The 18,733-nt window shown below is 42.3% G+C and overlaps 1 protein-coding gene across 5 annotated transcripts in view; it reads right to left on the bottom strand.

The window, feature by feature from the left end:
- kank3 (KN motif and ankyrin repeat domains 3) overlaps positions 1 to 17,020 on the bottom strand; it is a 30,683-nt gene extending 13,663 nt beyond the window's left edge. The window contains exons 1-4 of one of the 5 annotated variants that reach the window (XM_052072720.1): positions 16,929 to 17,014; positions 12,692 to 12,795; positions 9,570 to 9,643; positions 488 to 560 (exon numbers count right to left, since the gene is read on the bottom strand). The gene's annotated coding sequence lies outside the window, so the exon portion shown is untranslated. Of the gene's footprint in view, positions 1 to 487; positions 561 to 9,569; positions 9,644 to 12,691; positions 12,796 to 16,795; positions 16,909 to 16,928 lie in introns of those variants that run through there. The other 4 variants (XM_052072719.1, XM_052072721.1, XM_052072718.1 and 1 more) reach the window with 4 other exon arrangements.
- Positions 17,021 to 18,733: the final 1,713 nt, after the last annotated feature.

The following is an 18,733-nucleotide window of genomic DNA, read 5'->3' as shown; positions in this document are numbered from 1 at the left end:
ACAGGTAAGGTGTACAGTAAAATAAGAACAAACTGCTCAGCAAAGTCCAATTTTTGTTGTTCATTTTTGTTGCAGGCCACTTTAGTGTTATGTCTTCTGTCAGAGGGTCGATATGAAACCACAAAAATGTTTAATCCTCTCATGGTATCATTACGAGTAGACAACAAATTAATGCATTACTACTTTGGATTTCAAGTCAACTATAACAGTTTGTTGAATTATTGTTCGAGTGGGTGTAAACAGGGTAAAAAAAATTATGACAGATTCTCAACGTTATTTAGTACACATGACAATTTGACATTTAGATAACGATTTTAGCAAGGACCATGCAGTTTGACACACATGATTTGATTTCGCGGGCCACATAAAATGACGTGGCAGGCCGCATCTGGCCCCCGGGCCTTGAGTTTGAGACTTGGAATATACGCTGCTGAGCATGGCTGTTGAATGTCAAATGCAGATTTATGGTTGATGCTTTATGACTTACCTCGCTCAGGCTAAATGCAAAATTCATGCAGCTGAAGCCCAGGCTGGTTCCCTCAGCACTGCTGAACTCAGCCCTACAAAAGAGGGAAAGGCCAACTCTGAGTCAATGATAGCATAATACTGCCAAAAGGCTCATTTCACTGTGTCTAGTGTCACCCTAGCCTAAGCGAGTTAAAAAAACAACATGAAAATAGATGGCGTAAATGAGAGTAATATCATGCCCAGTCCTCCACAGACCTTGACAGACAAACTCTTCGAGGGGGACTCGCTGGCCCATTAAGAGGGACCTTTATCCCACAACAGCTGAATAGAATTCTGCTATGTGAACCACTATATTACCAATGGCCACACTCATGCCGAGTTGTCACCAAGAAATTCTGTTCAGCTCTGTAGAAGTTCATCGTTTTATATTCCCATTGTCAAATATCGGAAAGGGCTCCAAAATAAAACAAGGGTGTCTCACTTGGAGGTTAAGCGCCGTGCAATTAACAAATTTGCACATCAGCATAAGAATTTCACAAGAAGGGCAAGAAGGCACACTAAATTAACACCATACATAGTTTTTAATTTGACTATTTTATATTTATGGACAATAAGTGTTTTTTATCCAAATACATAGTATTAGTATTTAACTAGGGCGGCCCGGTAGTCCAGTGGTTAGCACGTCGGCTTCACAGTGCAGAGGTACCGGGTTCGATTCCAGCTCCGGCCTCCCTGTGTGGACTTTGCATGTTCTCCCCGGGCCTGCGTGGGTTTTCTCCGGGTGCTCCGGTTTCCTCCCACATTCCAAAAACATGCGTGGCAGGCTGATTGAACACTCTAAATTGTCCCTAGGTGTGAGTGTGAGCGTGGGTGGTTGTTCGTCTCTGTGTGCCCTGTGATTGGCTGGCAACCGATTCAGGGTGTCCCCCGCCTACTGCCCGGAGACAGCTGGGATAGGCTCCAGCACCCCCCGCGACCCTAGTGAGGATCAAGCGGTTCGGAAGATGAATGAATGAATGAATGAATAGTATTTAACTAGAGCATTTGGGTTGGTTAGTGATATATTGTGGCACATTTCAATTTACATTCAGACTCCATCACCTCTATAGAAAACCATGGACTACCACTTTTTTGGTGGCCCGTGGGGTGCAACTAGAGATACTGCTGATCTCTGTTCATTCCATGGTCTGATACTTCCATTCAACTGAAATGATGAAATAAGAATAACAAAATAATTGCATTTCATTCAAAGCACTGCACTGTGTCGCATCCGTCTTTGTTGTAAGTTGCAGTGTTGCAATTGACACTTTTATTGTCACTAGGTCTGTAATGACACAGCATCAAAACTGAAAACACAACACACCCCTTCCAGTCCAGATACAACCAGATGAGATCACAGTGCTACCAATCTTCATTACTACAGTATTATTATTATGTTATGTTAAAAAAAAACAAACGTAACCCTAGACTGAAAATACATTTTTTCAGCAGGTTTCCTCGAACGACATGTCATGCTAGTTCTGTTCCATCAAGTGAGGGGAGCAAAACAGGGGACGTGACGACACATGGCTTGTGAGTATAAATAACTCTGAAATTGCTTCCAAGCTCATTCAGGTAAGTTTTACTGGAACATTTTTGGTGACCTGGTTGACACTGAAAATGGAAATCACAACTCAGACCATTTGATTTAAATGCTTCCAAAGAATTCATATACATATATTAATATATCAATCCATATTATGTGATATTGAATTCAATTTCTGACACTATATAGTTTTTTTTTAATCCAGCCGAGTCAGAAATTGAGATACGATAGAATCTTGGCTTTGGCCTACCGCCCTAATTGTCATCCAATGGCAGAAACACAAGCCCAATTTTAGGACTGGTGTTCCAAAATGTACTGTGACCAGCTGAACTGTAGTTGTTTGCGATATGCTTCAAAGACAAAGACACATGCGTTACAACAAACTACGGTATTGTTGTGCACTCGCAAGCACTTTGACAAGGAAGTAGAACAACAGATTTGAATGACAAAATTCCCCATGATGACTACATTTGGAGTTACTCATTCAGAAACATCTCCCACACAGAACCTCAAGTGCATGCAGTCATTCATTTAGCTTCAAACAAACACAGATGTGCTTCCTAGTGTGTGCCTCTTTGGCACATTCCTACAACCTGCTGTTGAAACACGCCAGCTGTCCTTGTATCTGACTGACTTCTGATAACAAGCATACACACTTGTCAACTCAGACAGTTTATTGCCAAAGTAAAAACCACAAGGCCCACAACATTAAACACACTCAAAACGTCTCAATGGGCAATGATTGACGGTGGATTGATTTATAAATAGTCCCCAGGGGACGGGGAAAAGAATAAAACACGTAAATTCTGGCAGTATCTGGACAGTATCGTCTTATCAGCTACTGACTGTTCCTACTCAGTGTGGTGGTCTGTTTCTTGTCTCAGTGCAGAGCACAATGAACAAGACCCATACGCAGACACACAGATGGTTTTCAAGGGTAAGACCTCAGGCAAGGTTTGGTCCAAAGCAGACAGAAGCAACTCACTGTGCTACTTTTTTCTTTTTTAACTCGTGCTTTTGCTTTTTTTACTTGTTTTCCCCACATAGTGTACCAATCATTTCACATCCAGAGCTTTTTTTAAGGGTGGCCCGGTGGTCCAGTGGTTAGGCGTCGACCTCACAGTGCAGAGGTACCGGGTTCGATTCCAGCTCCGGCCTCCCTGTGTGGACTTTGCATGTTCTCCCCGGGCCTGCGTGGGTTTTCTCCGGGTACTCCGGTTTCCTCCCACATTCCAAAAACATGCATGGCAGGCTGATTGAACACTCCAAATTGTCCCTCGCTGTGAGTGTGAGTGCGGATGGTTGTTTGTCTCTGTGTGCCCTGGATTGGCTGGCAACCAGTTCAGGGTTTCGCCCGCCTACTGCCTGAAGACAGCTGGGATCAGCTCTAGCACCCTACTTGTGAGGATCAAGCGGATCGGAAAATGAATGAATTGGCTTTTTTCAATCATGTTTGACAACTTCCACTGATTTGTCTGCCAGTAACCATTCTAGCGGGGTCAGATTCAGGTGTTTATTGGTGACACAATTTGGTAAAGTGTGAGTCAGTCAGAGCAGGAATAGACTGTAAATAAACTGCTGCTATTAAACAATGTCAAAGAAATGTTTTTTTTAATTCAGTTTGAAACATTTCCTGTCGATTCAGGTTGACATTATCAACTTCTTTAAGTGGTAGTCATTGCACTTAAGAAATGTCTTTTCTCACCGCTGCACACTGTTCACCCTCATCATCTCACATGACTGTTGTTACTCTTCACAAACAGGCACACACACATACACTCCTGTCTGATTTGATGAGAGGCAGCAAATTACAGAGTACATGTTGAAGCTGCATTCTTTCCCTCGACACCCCGAGCTGTGAGCAGCTGAAACCCACACAATTGTACTTTTTTTTTTGGATGGTCAAATTAAGCCAGTGAAAACCCCTAAAAATCTTTAAATACACAGGCAGTACACACAAAAATGTGCATTAAAAAAATAAGACAAAATAAAACACAGTCTTTTGAACCACTACTTTCAGTTAGCTCATCTACGGAGATTACCGTACCTATTGTGTTATGTATTGGGGATGGACATAATGACTGATTAGTCGGTTATTTTGTTGTTGCGGAATTATGTTGACTGTGGAAAAATTTATTGTTGTAATGGTTCCTTGAAGCAATTGAGGCAAAAGTATGAGGGTGCAGTACTGGGCTACAACCAGCAGAGGCGCTGCTGACAACAAATGGCAGGGCTTGATTTATTAAAAAGGTTGCATCTGCAAAAATGGTCACAAACTTGATGGCTCAACTGCTGCGGAAGCTGATCTACTAAATGCGCTATATTGCCACAGCTAATTTTGTGCACTCTGGGAGGAGAATATGCAAGTAGGGATGAATTGTCGTGGCTTATTTTGCATCTTTAATTAATAATAATAATAATGCTCTTGCCACGCGGAGGCCCAGTCTCATTCGGCTGGGTCGTCGCAGTGCGTAGAGCCGATCAGCTTCACCAGGGTCCGCCAATGACCACCGTCATGGGCCAGGTCCGCTGCATCCTCCAGGGTAAGGCCCTGGTGTTTGAGATCCTCTCTGATGACATCAAGCCATCTGGTGTGGGGTCTGCCACGTGGGCTTTTCCAGCCGGCTGTCGCTGGATCAAATGAGAAGATGGCACGAGTTAGGTGTTCCATGGAGTCCCAACGGTGTGTCGGTACGCCGCTGAGATGGCAGCCCCATCATCCGACTATCCTGCAGAGGGCCAACAACCCACTCAGGAGAAATTAATTGTTACGAAACCGACCAGAAGAAACCAGACTGCCCATCTTTAAATACAGTTTCTAAAAGGCAGGGGCTACCGGCACACTGTGCATACAACCATGACAAGGAGGCATGGGCAAAATATGAAGCAAAGGGGACTGAAAGACATTTTTCGCTCTTGCGAACATTTTTTAAAATGCTAAAAACAAAAATGATTGCAACATGTCTGTTCAGAAATGCAATCTTTGAGCTCCTGACTGATCTACTTGAAGCCAGTGGCTGAAATAAAACTCCTTTCATCTCTATATTTGCTTCCATCTGGGTTATTTTTGCACAGTGAAAACTGGTTGCTACTGGCGTCATTCAGAGCAGCTATTCAGGTCCGCCCAAGTTTTAAATCCTATTTTGATGCAGAATGGGCACTCAGGATGAGCTAAATCCAACATAATATGGCTATTATGTTATTGCTTGCTTCACCAAAAGAGTGATTTATTTTTGTGAATTCAGTAATATACTGTATGTATTTGTCTTCCACGAGCACTTAAAATTCAATCACATCAAATTTACCCTTGTGGCACTCATTCATATTTCCCACTGTGAAAAGCATCAGTGCGATTTGAAGCGTAAAACCCTCATGTAAAATTGGTGGTCTTTACATCTCTTGCAAACAGCATGCAATATGTCAACATGAACGCTCAATTTAGCTGACTTTGGGCCAAAGCCAATCGCACACAAATAACTGCTTTTGAATTGGAATGTATTGACGAGCATTCTGAGAAATCTTGTGAAATGTAATCCCTATTATTATTGAGATTGGTTCTCTTTCAAGTTAAAAATTACACCAGGAATATATGACCTTGAGTCTTATATCAATATTTGTCACATTGAAGCTCACAAAGTGTATAAAGATCATTGGTGCCCACACTTTTTAAGCAGGCAAGCTGCTTAAAATAAGAATATATATCAAAAATGATAAAAGTCCAACATACGTTGAGGAATGATTTATTCATTTCCATCCATCCATTTTCTGATCTGCTTCACCCTCACAAGGGTTGCAGAGTGTGCTGGAGCCTATCCCAGCTGCCTTTGGGCAGTAGGCGGGGGAGACCCTGAACTGGGTGCCAGCCAATCGCATGGCAGATTTATTATTTAGTTATTTAAAAAATATAGAGAGAGAATTCTAAGTACTGTATACTATATTTTGGTATATTTGGTATAGATAGACAAATAGATTGGCGTATGACAGGCTCCCCTGTAGTTCAATTAAGTGACAAATTTCCAAATTTTGGAACGTATTCTAGGTAGGAATATACTTTTTTTATTTTTTGAACTCATTCACTACCTTGGACAGGTACCTATATCATTTGCATAAAAATGGGATGGTTGGCAGTGATTGAATTAATGCTATGCGCTACCAAAACTCCCTTTGCGAGTTACTTCTTGTGCACAATCTACTTAATGGGCACTCCTAAATCAAGGTCCAATTTTGTTGATCTTGCCATTATGGCTTGCTTAGTAACCTTCTCCAATGTCTTCACACTTTACACTACAAACTTGCATTGGTACCAGGAAATACGGAGAGCTGATTAGGAAAAAAACAGCTTTTTAGCAAGCAAATGTACTCAATAGCAACAGAAAGTTCTCTTCCACAGTTGATGCAGTCAAATATTTTTCCCCTCTTTGGTGGTGTGGGAACATGTGATCAGCAGCAAAGTCTCATGTCCTGACAGAGATGGAATCAGGCAAACGGCGAAGAAGCGGAAATGTACTGCTTTGGGTCTCAGGATCATGTTTTGTAAGAATGACTTCATTTCCCAACGCCGCCCCCTTTTCCCGAAAAAGAGACGTCAGGGCAAAAGAACAACCCTGGCAAGGGGCGAAGGGACTTAAAGCTGATGTTCTCCTTCTAGACAGGCAACCGCTTTTACCTCTTGGACGTTTTACATTGGAAACCGCTCATACACTAATCTGCACACAAATCACATTCAATCCAAAATAAACCATTCCTAACCACAGAGTTAAGATCTAGCCAGCAACAACGTTGGCTAGTGATATTCACCATGAAAGTGATTCAAATTTTTTTTTTATTACTCACATCCGATTTGAACCTAAATCCATGTTATCTCAACTGTAATCCCTCATAGAATCTGAAATTAAGTCGAAGGAGATTTGATTTCTGTCTCCATACATGTAAATGCGCAAGAGTAGAGGGGCCTCACGCTGCTTTGACAGAAATGTGCAGCTTCCTGAAAGGAAGCCCACTTTTTCCCCTTATAAATCCCACTCATATACCCCCGCCCACCTTTCTATGTCACTGCTGGAGACCTGCCATTGTTTCTCCATCAGAATCAGGGTGGAAGTGCTGGAGCGTTTGGGGGAGGAGATGGAGGTGGAGGAGTGGGCAGGAAGCCCATCAGGCCATCCTGAAAAGCTGCTTCCTGCAGGCAGCAGGAAACCACTGCAGAAAAGTCAAGCAAATGAGTGCGCGCCAAACAAAGATAGTCAGCATGACCACAACACACAGACACACCATCATGAAACAGAGGTCAGCTCCAAGCTTTGGTGGCTCATCATCACGTACAGAATGTCGACTCCACTGTAAAAAAATGTCACCTCAGTCTATTTACGGTACACATTTTGAGAAGTCAAGTAGCTCCTTCCTGCCTCCCGTCCTTTCTGCATACATCACACCCTGGCATCACATTTGCTCATGTGTCCATCTAGCAGAGTCAGGTTGACTTGAAACACGGCATGCAGGCCCTTCCTCTTCCTTCCAGATTGTCCAGCAGGCACAATCGAGCACATTGTGCTTTGACAATGAAGCTTTATGCCTCTTTGGTGGCGACACTCTCACCCATGTGTTGTGAGGCCTCGTTGTTTTCCTTCACAGCGGAAGGCCTGTTCATTCTCTCTTAACTATGTCCAGATTCAGAAATGTCGCACGGTCAATCGAATAAAGTTGACTCGTGTTTGGTGAGAGTGTTTGAGAACCAGCTTAGCACTTAGACACAAGTTCTATTATCTTACGGGTGTTTATAATGCAAAGCTCAGCTAACCTGTGGATAGCAAGTTACATGCACACATAGTCATTTTGTCCATTCACGTATTGGACAAAAATGGTGCTTTGCCACCAGGTTGTGGCATCCGTTCACAGTAGATCTATGATATGTCAATTACTCTTGGAATTTCTCTCTCTCTGTCTTATACGGGGATGACTGGAAACAAGCACAGAAGTTCAAATTGAGTCCAAAATTTTTTTTAAAATTGGAACGCCATAAATTGCATACAAATTATGAGACAATCAATAATTAACATGAAAGACCCCTCTCTGGGGAAAAAATAATGAAGTACAAATGATCCTTCTCAGGGCCCAAGACTGACTCAGACCCGATGAAATGACGGGGCTTACAGTGGCTAAACTCGCAGCTTTCAGCTAAAGCATTCTTCATTTGAGGGATGAGAAGATATCACTGCAGCATCTTTTGTTGTTGTTGTTCCCGTTCTGTCCCCGATTCTTGCACAAAAAGTCAAATATTTCCGGACAGGCAAGAAAAGTAATACATAGCCTCCCCAACCCTAACAAGCTGTTTGATTCTGCCAAAATGTTTACCAATGTGCTAAAAATGAGAATATGTATTTCAAGTAACTATTTGTGTTAGTGTGAATGAAGAAAAAGGTTCCAGTGGCAGCTCAGTGTGTGGGCAAAGCAGCAATGTGGCTTTTGTGGGAACATCCCCAAAAAAAAAAAAAATTAAAAAAAAACATTACCACAGGAACCAACGCTGACGAGACAAAAACAATTCCTCAGAATAGCAAGATTGTGTCTGTCATTTTGAGAACAATGGCATTCCTGGCATCCTTTTTCATCCAAAAAGGGTACAAAGAGCTCATAGTTTCAGTCTCAGAAGCAACAATCCGTCAGACGGCTAAAGAAGTCCCTCTGCTGCAAGTCACCGAGCCCCTCTGAGGTAAAGCAGGCCTCACAAAATCGGATTTTGCCCAAATACAACATCGGTGATGTTGCACTGCATTTTGGAACAAGCATACCTGGTTCTTCCAACTTCACACGCTCACGGGCTTGTTCTCAAATGTCATCTTCGTAACAACTGAAATGGAAATACAAATACTGGTGGTGGTTGTTTTCTCTCGTTTTCACTCCTCACCTCAGCTTTTGGTGTTTTCTCGCAAGCACACATCAAAAGTCAAACATCTTGTGTTGACTCAGGCATGTGCTCAACAAAGCTGCGTTTAAAGACTTCTTCGCAACGGTTAACGACTTCCGCCTCCAGATGTTTGCATCTTACACCCACAGAAACGGACCAGGTGGCGGCGGCATTTTCTGCTTAGAATTAAACAGAAATATGCTATTTCTTTCTCTTGCGACAATTATAGCACTTTAGCGCGCCTTTGATGGAAGGGCTGGAATAATGATAAGGTACATTGGATAGACATCCCGAGGACACACCTCAGTCACTGTGGAGATGCTCTCAGCTGAGGGAACATAACAAAAAGGTTCTGATCCCCAGAAGGGACGAATTCGGTCAACGTCTAATTGGTGTTCTCCGTCATTAACATCAGATAACATGATCACCCCTTATATTCCTGTTTGGCTTTTTAACAAGTTGAACTTTATATCCCGTTTCATTCATCTGAACAGACGACAATCTGGGAGAGATTTCTCTCGAGAGTGTTGACCCTCAACGGTTTGCTGCAAACGTCAAGGTTTGGGGGCGGACTTCAAACAAAAGCAGCTAGACGAAAGCAAAGGCAACTGTTACCTTCTCGGATTCCCTCGTTGTGTTTGACCACCATGTTGTCTTTTCCTTTGTCACATCAATCCAGTCTGACCACACTGTGTTAATTAAAAATAAGTCACAATTGAAATGTGAGTGTTAGTTTCATTGCAAAGCCTTTTAGGAAGGTAACACATTCTCATCAGACTGTGCTATTCTGTTCTTATTTTAATCTTTGATATTTTCTTACTCATGTTAAATGAAGTTGCTAGAATCAACCCCCCCCCCCCCCCCCGACACAATCACATTAAACGATTAAAAAAAAACGAATCAAATAATATATAATGAGAATGCTTGAGTTGGCTTTCGGTTCTTTGGCACAGCACTCTTCACACCTAGTCCGGCCTTCTGAAATGACTTCATAAGGCAAGCAAGCTTTTCCACAAGCGACAACATTTCCATTAGGAGCCAATGAATAGAAGAGTTTCAAGGTTGAAAACTGCTCTGATATCACCCAAAGCCAATATGCTAATGTTATGTTTCAGAATATGTTTCAATGTTTTTTTTCATCCCCACATTCTATCCCGAGTGAACGATATGCAGTACATTTCCCTTGAGGAACTCTATCACATCCGATTTGGCAATTCCTCCTTCGCGGGAAGCATGTTTTTGTTTCCAGTCCTCTTGTCTTCACTTGTGTGAGAAATTACGTCACGAACTACCCATAAAAAGCGAAACAGAGAACAATGCTGTGAAAAAGCAAATGCCCAATGTTGGTGTTCGTTCACCTTGCAAAAAAAAATCCTGTCCAGATGTTTAAGTAACATTCAGGCAATTACATTCTATTTTCCAGACCGCTTGTCCTCTTCAGGGTTGCGGAAAGCTGGAGCCAACGCCAGCTAACAACAAAAAATTTAAGGCCCGCTTCATTTGCACTCGCCGCCAGTTTCATGGGAATGAGGGCATCGCGTTTCGACTGGCTGGGAGTCGGCTTGTTCCATCCCACAACAGCACACCGCGGCACAAACGCCCTGCTAATGCCCAATTCTCCTGATGCAAAGTCTAGCATAAGAAAAAAATCTCCACTCATGCGCTTTATGCTAGATTTACGCTGTGGGGGAAAAAAAACATTATTCGGCAATATGTGATTGAGACAAGAAGCAATCAGTGCTTAGCCAAATAGGATTTCAATTACGGAGAAAGTCATCTTAAAATTCAGTGTATATGTCAGTGCTTTAAGAGTATGATTGTCTCTGTAAATGCAAACATTATTCATTTGATTTGAAGAACAAAAGTGTGTTTTGTGAGATCACTGTGTTTCTAAAATGGCTTTTGCTCCTCTACCAAGAAAGCGGTATCTTTGAATTTGGACCTTTTTGGTCATCTGAGGACAACGCTTTGGTTAACTGAAAACGATTCACTGCACAAAAATCCATTCAGACTCAACCATTGCAACCAGTAACCACGTGAAAGTGCGTTTGTGTCACCATATGGTTAGTGTGTGTGTCTTCTCCGTCAAGACACTAAGCAGTAGATTAATACCTCATTTCCAATCCCAACATTTGGATCATAATTTCTATTTAGTACTTTTAACATGTAGTGGACACAGACGCAGACAGACAATGGGACACATGAAACAAACCGACGTACAGTATCAAATGTGTACAACTGTCGCATTCAGATATCAGACGACATCATGTAGCTAAAATTAGCATGAAGCTAAAATAATAACTCCAGTGGCTCAATTCCTCACCTGAAATGTGTCCAAAGAATATTACACACACATCGGTCAGCCTTGTGTATCAGCCAAACATGCGCCTGTATTCCCAGCACCACTGTTTATTTTAATACACTCCAACATACTTAACTGCCAGACAGTTAAATTATTATTCTGTCGTGTGTTGTACCTCAAAGTACAACCCAGGTTCTCAACAACAACAACAGCTTGGCTTACTCTTACTATCCTGTGCAAACGACCTTTGCCACAGAGTCCCCAGCTTCAAGTTTTTTTGGTGGATATTTTGTCTGGTAAGGCAAAAATAATAAATGTCATTTCGATTATTTGAGTCACCTACGGTTAAATTGTACCGCAAAATGCAGCTAGCTCTGATACATGTTTGTAAATCTCATTTTTTGCAACTTGAGAAGAATTTGTTAAAAAGTGAACGTTTTGCGTTCACGTTGTCAAATCTCCTTGACAATAAATGGCCCGGATTTGTGACAGCATTTTGAAGCCGAGCATGACATGTGAAATGAAAGGAAACTCAAGGTTTGAGTAAAATACTGAAGATGAGGTTGAACACATTGTAAATTACATTTTGTATCATTATCGTCACCTAATATCTTTTCTCATGCCTTGTCGACAACGCTCTAAATATAAAGTATGATCTGGCCAAGCAGACGTTTGACCTTTTCCTCTTGGTATTATAATAAAGCGCTTAAGATGCTTTCTAAAGTTCACTATTTCACCATGGAATACATTACGAGCAGCCCTATTTTAACAGCTTCAAAAAAAGCATGAGCACACACTTTGATGCTGCCATTTGTTCCTCAAGGCGAAGCTGTCCAAATGGTCAAACAAGAATTTACTCGGGGTAATAAGAAAATCAATGTTAAGCCCAGCCATCGCTTTCACCAAGCACCAATGTGTAACACATTACCGCTAACACAATTGGAATTCCACAAAGCTCCAAACCGATATCATTTGCTCAAATCGTAACAGAAATGGAATGCCAATGAAAAATCAAAAGATTCATTGCGTTTATTCCGAGCCTGTGGTAAAACTGCAAAACTGTTCTAAGACCACTAAATTACAACTCAATTTGAAGGGAACTGGCCTCAGAATGGATGAAATGGTCCTTTGGGACTTGGCTACTTAATTTCGGGATCAACATCATTAACTGGATAACAAAGAACACGAAGGATGAAATGAAATGTTTTGGGTTTTTTGTAGAACTTCTTGGACATTTATTGACACGAGCCTGAGCACTCTTAGGGCAGAATCTCCATTCTTAGACAACCACTCCAGTTCCACTGTTGAATATTTATGCCGCGCCTCCGTTTGTCCCGGACTGCATGCATGAGCCGAGCTCTTCCTGGAGCCATTGTTTGAAGAAAATGAAGTGATTAATCGATACATCAAAGAGCCTGCCAACGTTGTGACGTACCGGTAGTACCAGAGCCGTGATGTCTGCATGAACAGCGAATGCCAGGAATGGCAGGACAGGGGAATGAAGTTACAGGCTCGATGCTCACTTGTCCCACCCTGCCACTGGATGGAAAAGGACATACACTTGTGACATATTCTAACTTCTCTGGGTTATGTATAAAAGCCAAAGGTGGTTTCACATCAGATGTTTTGTTCGAGCTTGAATATCCGCCACACTCTTTGCTCATGACTAGGCAGCTACGCTCGGCGAAAAAAGTATGGTGGATAGACTATATAACACTATCATGTCAAGGCCAAAAGGGAAGCAGAGTTGCAATGTTAGCACAGATTGACATGAGCCAACGGCGTTATTAGCATTTGTTTCCGATAGCCAACACATATGCCAAATCAGAAACATTTGGGGCAGGGGGTATGTATGCATTTGACAATGTGTTCACTGCATGTGCCACATGCACAGATCTATGGCATTTAAATCCATCCATCCATCCATCCATTTTCTGTTCTGCTTTATCCTCAAAAGAGTCACAGGGGGTGCTTGAGCCTAACCCAGCCGTCATCGGGCTGTAGGCGGGGGACACCCTGAACCGGTTGCCAGCCAATTGCAGGGCACACAGAGACGAACAACCATCCACGCCCACACTCACACCTAGGGACAATTTAGTTAGTGCATTCGATCAGCCTGCCATGCATGTTTTTGGAACGTGGGAGGAAACCGGAGTACCCGGAGAAAACCCACCCAGTCCCAGGGAGAAAATGCAAGCTCCACACAGGGAGGCCACAGCTGGAATTGAACCCGGTACCTCTGTGTGCACTGTGACGTCGACGCACTAATCACTGCACCACGGGCCGCCCGGCATTAAACTTATTGAAGTGTATTTCGGTAGCTTGGTGACAAAGTGCTGCCTGCGTGAGTTGAAATTCAATTGTTTTTTTCCCCCCTTTTTCTTCACACTCTGGCGAAGAAGTAGAAAACCTCATTTCGTCGCGATGGCTTATCTTACTGCATACATTGCATATCAACAAGTGGGAGCTCAGGGTCTTGTTATTCTTCATTCATAGTGTATTTTGACTGAAATCTCATTTTAGTTGGACACTTAGGAACTGTTTTGAATGCAAAATGTCTCCTTTAAACAATGGGATAACCTGCTAACTCAGAAATGCAGGCAAACAAAGACAAATACTGCACTGCGCATACTGTAGTCGTTCAGGCTTCCAGGAGGTCTTCAGCTATTCCCGGCAATCAATGTGGTAACCGAATGTTGTTGAGTCTGGCCTTCCATACCTCACGTGACAGCAGTTGCACTAAGCGGCTGATAACGTTAACTCATAATAGGGCTAAAAATGCACATCAGCGGCATGCATTTGCTCAAGCATCACGACACTGCATGACCACAGAGCTAAATTGAAGAGCATTTAATTCAATGTACTTTTCCTCCTCGCCTGTAGACACAAGAGGAGCGTGCTTATGGAGCGCTGTTTGTCTGTGCAGAACCAGGGACTTCCTCTGGCCTCCCGACACGTCTGACAAAACTTTACAGCGTGTCTATTTGAGGCGCCGCAGCAGTAAGTTAAAGCTCAAGGTACGGTTGCATAAAGACGCCAGAGGAAACGGCCCAATGTTGTTCGGAACATCACACATGCTGCTCTACTTAAAGGACAACTCCAGCACACTTCTGCATGTGTCAAGATAAGATAAGATAAGATATCCTTTATTTGTCCCACACTGGGGAACTCGCATAAACTTGATTTGGCCAACACTGGGGTCACATATTTTGATTCATGTTTGATTATATTACATCATTAAATATTGGTTGATAGGTTTAGTGGGAACTTTAACTTCTACATTTACAAAATTTCTTTTTGGGAAAACCACTGTTAAGTGTTTCATTGTGTACTGTTGTAAAATAAATGATGGGGGGAGGGTGGGTTGATTCTGGCTACAGGGGAATACAGTTAGGAATAGATGTGCTGATGGTAACGCTTGTGCAGAGAAGAGTAAAACTTTTTCTAAATCTAGAAAGCCTTAAAAGTCAAATTTTTCACGAATCAAGACGTAGATGAAGAATCAATGTTTAGCACTCTTTACAAGCTTCCCCCACTTTCATATAGTGGAACCTCCAATGCCAAATGACCATGAAGATGTACAATTACAGTCGATATCCAATAAGCTTTGACTGAAAAAAAAAAATACGCCTTGAAAGGTGCACAAAGTGCAGGTAAAGGATTACACAGCTCCACAAATCTCTTTAGCTTTTTTCTTTACTTTTGTGGGTCTTCTAATGGTCTAATTGTCCTCGCTCCTCAGTACAATAAAAAGCCGAGTTCCAAAACGGATTCTAATTGCATTTAAATGTTCTTATACAGCAATAAAATCTGTCAACTAACTTGCATGACAGCGAAGATTGTTGATACGATTATTAAAGGGTTGATAACGGTGAAAGAGTTGGACTCCGGAACAAATACCGGTAATTTGATTCTTATTGTCCATTCCATTTTCGATGGTACTTGCCCTTATCATGGTTGCAGGTTAGCTCAAATGTATCTCACTTTAATGAGGGCCACAACCATATAGAAAGTATGGATACATGTTTTTTTTTTAATGAGACCTATTTCTATAAATCCCTGCAAGTGTTTCTTTTTTCAATTGGTTACTTGTACAACATTCCTAGGAAATTACAATGTCCTCTCAGTGAACAGCTATTTTTAGAACAGACCCAAAGGTTACTCATGTGGTCCTCGAAGGCTGCCCGCTAGCACCACATTAGTGAACCCTGATTCAGAGTCTTCAATTAAGCCCAACGCACATTTTGGAATGGAAGAAAGTGAGATCCTGAAGGGAAGCACAGGGAGAACATGCAAACTGCACACAGAAAGACTGATGCTGAAATTTGAACTTCGAACATGCCAACAAACCACCAGGCCAGCATCCAGGAACAGATTGTGTTTGCCCTTAGAGGTTAAACTGTATGGTACCTGTACATACAGTATAAACCCCCACTCGTCACTATAGAGACACCAATAATTACATCAAGAAAAGTGTGTTCAAACACTACAGCGAGGACCGACATCCAAACAATGACAACTTCAGGACCTTTTACCAGAACCACCAATCCACTGGTCCATTTTAATCTGAATGTCATTTCAAGTCTGTCAGTGCCAATGTCACTCAGGGTACCTGAACGCATCGCACTGTAAACAACACACCAATTCTCTATTTCTAAGTGCCGCAATAGGGTGTAAAAATCCTGCACTGTTTGCACTGATGACCTGATGAAACCAACACACAATCCCGAGGTCACCAAAACAGATGCTCTCAATGGTGGTTTCTTTTGCGTCACACCCTTTCCCCATCTTACTGTGTAAACAGTCAAAAACCAGAAATAATGAATAGTGTGCCAGTTGCAATACAGTACAGGTATTGAAGTCCACAAAAACATGGAGATTGAATGTACTTTGCAAAGGTCTGCAGCAACAGGATGTTACCGTTTAGGTGGTAAACATATTTTTACATTTGCTTCTCATTTACAGAATTCCGCAATCAGGAAAGTGCCACCAGATCATCAAAGCTGTTGACGTGCGTTGTGAGACCTGCTTGCGTTTGCAGAGTAACCCAAATTGAATGTTTATGATACCATTGCTGAACATGTAACAAACTGCATACTATTTGACATATTAACAGCATTTCCGCATCACATAAGACAGCAACCAACACTTAAGTCAATAGAAGTAGGTGAGGCGCTTGGGGTGGCGGGGTCACATTTTTGCTGAGTGAAACCATCTGATAATTTAATTTCCAGAAAACCAAAGAATTTGTTTCCAAGCAGTACTTTACAGTACTTTCGTGAGAAAAAGAAAAGGGATATTTGAAGTTTTATGATTTCAATACATAATTGCGCTGACGTTGGGTTGAGGTTGGCCGAGGATGATAAACAAAACAACGTTCCTCACCGGGGACAAGATGATATTGAAACCAAACAAACAAACAAGTAAACAACACGAGGTTCAGTGGGTGTCACGCAGCGGAATAACTTTGCAAGCACGAGTGTGAAACATTAACACCAAACATAAGCGTACATAGTTGAAATCAAGAAACACTTTTTACCAGTAGTTGCAAGTCTGGAATCACGACTCACCATAACACGTAAGTGGAACTTGTAATTCGAGCGCGTAGAGCAGGTAGCCAATCGAATATGGTGTATCAATGTGTGCTAATCATGCCCGGGACTCTTGCTTACCTCCTGACTTTTCTCCTGGGCCGGGCCGTCACACTGGGACTGGTCATGCCTCTCGCGGAAAGCAAGGAACGTTTCGGGAGGGAGGGTTGGGGGTGAGGGTCGGGGGGCGGGGGGGAGAACTCCCATTCCCTTTAAAAAGTTCAACAGTGTGTCGATTGAAGAGAGAGGGGGCACATTTCCGATTTGGAGTTTCAAAATAAAACATTCAGAACGCTAGAAGCAAAATAATAATAATAATAAGGTTGACAATTGACCGGTTTCACATAAAAAAAACTTTCCTTCTTAATTCGCACAACTTTAAAACATTGTGAACAGTTGCCATTGCGTTATTTTTTTAGTCAATGTTCACCTTGCTTGTTTTGCTGTCACTTTCTCTATTGCTATAAAATGTTTTTTATTGATGATACACACAAAAAAAAGTTGATTTGGCGATACACACGTGACATTGACAACTGGTCAGTAGTCTGGTTCACATTTATGAGCTTCAGGGTTTGAAACAGCAGCACGTCGACTTCACAGTCCATAGGTACCTGGTTCAATTCCAGCTCTGGCCTCCCTGTGTGGAGCTTGCATGTTCTCCCCGGGCCTGGGTGGGTTTTCTCCGGGTACTCCGGTTTCCTCCCACGTTCCAAAAACATGCATGGCAGGCTGATGGAACACACTAAATTTTCCCTGGGTGTGAGCACGCATGGTTGTTCGTCTCTGCGTGTCCTGCGATTGGCTGGCAACCGGTTCAGGGTGTCCCCCGCCTTCTGCCCGGAGACGACTGGGATAGGCTCCAGCACCCCCCGCGATCCCAGTGAGGGTTAAGCGGTTCGGAAAATGGATGGATGGATGGTTTGAAACAGCTCAACTCTTCCTTGGTGTGTCGTTTGCAAAAATATGCATTTTACATTTATTAAAATCTCTGAATTTGATTTCTGTTCACTGAGAATTGTATCCTGACTTGTTCAATAAAGATTGTTTTTCAAAAAAGTCTCTTAAAATTTAGAGTGTAAATCAATCACTTGTGTAAATTTGTTAATGACGATATAATCTAAAACAACAACACCAGTAATCATATGAAATAATATAATTCAAATTAAAGTTGATATTGTAACATATGACCAAACCATAGCGTTTGTAGACAAGGCTTTTGCTATTAGGATAATAACATAATTTACACCCAATTTATCAAATGTCTCAGTCTCAGTTAACTGTAGCAGTATTGCGTTTCAAAAAGGTTGATGGCCGATGCTTGAAATTGTCATTCGGAGACACTTATTTTGTTGAGAATAAAGAGGTGTTTGTGGAAATTCGAGAAGTCTTTGCTCCTTTGGCTGTCCAGCGGCACATGTCCAGGGCTGGTTTCCTGCTCGGCTCACACCAACACATGTTACAGTGTGCACATGTACCGTACGTGCACGTGCTGATGGCAAATCCTCAGTGGGGTGTTGAGTCATCCTGGACACTCTGCTGAAAAAAATTCTTGTTACACCCCTGTGTTGAGACATCTTCCAAGCCTAGTTATATGCTCGACTAACTGCTCTGAAGACGGCATTAAATATACTTCCAAACATGATTCAACGTACACCGTTACTTTAATGCTTGCTAATGGTGTCCACTCGGCTGACTTGTGTGCGGGCAGCGTTGTGTCCGTTACCACTCAGTGACGGAGTGGATGTGGGTGTGTATGGTTGTTTGTCTCTACATGTGCACTGCGACTGACTGGCGACCAGTTTCGGGTGTAGTCGGCCTTCCGCCCGAAGTCATCTGAGATAGGCTCCAGCAACTGACAACCCTGTTCAGAATTAGCGGTGTTGAAA

Source organism: Hippocampus zosterae, chromosome 8 (genome assembly GCF_025434085.1).
Source record: "Hippocampus zosterae strain Florida chromosome 8, ASM2543408v3, whole genome shotgun sequence".
NCBI classification, from domain to species: domain Eukaryota; kingdom Metazoa; phylum Chordata; class Actinopteri; order Syngnathiformes; family Syngnathidae; genus Hippocampus; species Hippocampus zosterae.
This window is presented reverse-complemented; position numbering and strand designations above follow the sequence as displayed.